Source organism: Montipora foliosa, chromosome 1 (assembly GCF_036669935.1).
Source record: "Montipora foliosa isolate CH-2021 chromosome 1, ASM3666993v2, whole genome shotgun sequence".
In the NCBI taxonomy this organism is placed as follows: Eukaryota; Metazoa; Cnidaria; class Anthozoa; order Scleractinia; family Acroporidae; genus Montipora; species Montipora foliosa.
In genome coordinates, this window is record NC_090869.1 from 57,614,165 (window position 1) to 57,616,622 (window position 2,458).

A 2,458-nucleotide genomic window follows, 5' to 3' on the forward strand; every position below is an offset into this window, starting at 1 on the left:
AAGTACGCTTAGGGATGCTTAAGTACGGCTAGGGATGATTAAGGATGCTTAAGTAGGGTTAGGGATGCTTAGGTACGGCTAGGGATGATTAAGGATTCTTAAGTACGGGTAGGGATGAAGAAGGATGCTTAAGTACGCTTAGGTATGCTTAAGTACAGCTAGGGATGCTTAGGTACGGCTAGGGATGATTAAGCATAGTTAAGTACGCCACTTGGGACCACTATATGAGTGACTACACCGGACCACTATATGAGTGCCTACACCAAGTAGTTACACGCTTTCTAGTGACGCGAACTTGGGCTGTCTATGGTTAATTTGATTTGATCAACTCCCAATGATGGATGAGTTCTGGCCGCATCTCTATCCATAAAATGAATTTTCGAAAAGAAACATCGCGATTTGAAGTTTTATGGAACATTTTCCTCGATCAGTTGAATCAGCCGTTACAACTGTCTCAAAATAACGTGACGTCACGCGCTCTCTCATGCCTGTGCTTCCTGTTTTCATTACAAACATGATCTTCAGGATCTTGAGTCTTGACACTACTGTAACATCCAGTAAGGCAAATAAGTCATAGTGCTCTCATCAAAAACACGGTTGATACTTAAGTCTTTCGGTTAAGTAATTACGGTGGCTTCCGTTTTTTAGAAGCAAACTAAGCTGGGCCTGTTCTTCTTTAAAGAAAAGTACGCCTGATCGCAGGTTAGTTCTTCTTTTGATTTTAGGCTCAGAACGGACAGTACACTTAACAATTTTAAGCGTTTTACCTTCTGAGCGAAGTTTCAAGTATTTTATACAATTGCTGTACCTACATTCCTGTTGTTTATTAAAGAGAAAAGTTGTTCTGGAAGTGCAGATGCGATATTTGTCATATTTGTCATTTTGCCGTATATGAGGATTCCCTGGCAGCACCCTTTTTGCGATGTTCTTTGCATATAAAGTTGTTATAAATTACGGCCCTTTGGTCGTGAATTTCACCCTACCCCGGTAATACGGCGACCCTGTTAATGTGGCCAATTTTTTTAGGCCCGTTGATGAACGTATTAACGGGGTTCAACTGTATTTATATGACACTGGGGAATCTGATCTTACCAGGTGAAACATCTTTCTTTATTTCTTCGTACACATCTTTAATCTGCTTGGAATTTGTCACATCCAACTGGAATGTTTTCAGCTCGTCGCTCGCCTCTGATTTCAAACTATGTTCTCCTTCTTTCGTCAAACAAGTCGCTAACACACAAGCTCCCATTTTGTCCAGCTTAATCGCTGTCGCTCGACCGAAGCCAGTGTCACAGCCAGTGATCAGAACATACTTTCCTTTTATATCGATTTTCCCCCTCGGCAACAAACAGGTGACCAGATAAATTGAAAGAAGAGCACTAATTATCAGCAACAAAAAAGACGAAAACGAAAAGAAAACTCCCGAATCCATTTCTCACCACATGCTACACTTATTAAATTCAGCAATGGAATTTGCACATCACGAGATAAGTGTCACTGACCTGTCTAGACACGCAATTAGAGAGTGTTAGCATTGACAACGAGTACGACTACGAGAACGAGATTTTACCATTGACTATAATGCGCATGCGTTTTGCTCAGAACACGTGGGCAACTCGTTCTGGCAACTCGTTCCACGACGAGATTTCCTCCAAAACTCGAAGTGCGAGGAACGAGTTTTTGAAAGGTAAAGTTTATCTTTTGTAGCGGGTTATCTCCGCCATAGGTGTATCCCATAAGCACTTTAACTCTTCATCGAAGGCCTAGGATGGTATTTTTCAGGGGCACCCAACGATGGTTTTCTGCGAAATATCTCTTCGGAGAGGTCTAGGTTGCCTAGGAATTTCGATACCTTTTCGATACATCAAGAACCACTAACAAATTCGTTTGGCTATTTTGGTCACCTAAGATTTTCGATTTTTTTTATTTGTGTGACGTTATGTTCTCCTAGGATTTTCGAGATTTCATTCGCAAGCTCGTCTCCTGAAAAATTCGAAATTCGGTTACACAACTTTAGTTTTATTTCTAAGTTTGTTTTCTTCCCATAGCTTCAGGAAGCTCAAATACCCGGCCGTTTAAGACGTCAATCGAGACCACCCCAACCGTTGAATTGAGCTAATTGAGGTGGCCTCAAGTTTCTCCCGGTTGAGCTACTCTAGCATAAAAACTGTTAGAGTCATCTCAATCTCAGTACCTATAATTTAATATTTTAGAAAACTACGGTGAATGAAACCAATTTCCGATTTACCTGAAAACGGTTTTTTTAGCGGGACTCACTTGAAGTCAGCTATGTGCCATCCTGTCTTTTCACAGTGTTTTCAGCACATAACGGAGTCAAGATTACTCAGTTATTTAACATTTTATAGTGAAACGAAGAAAACCTCGAACTTCTCACTGACTTCTGAAAACAGCGAACATGGCAAAAGAAAGTGGCACAAATTGGCATTTATTGGCGGGA

General features: G+C 40.9%; 1 pseudogene; it reads right to left on the bottom strand.

The window, feature by feature from the left end:
• Positions 1 to 1,544, bottom strand: part of LOC138002512 (retinol dehydrogenase 7-like) — a 15,474-nt pseudogene extending 13,930 nt beyond the window's left edge.
• Positions 1,545 to 2,458: the final 914 nt, after the last annotated feature.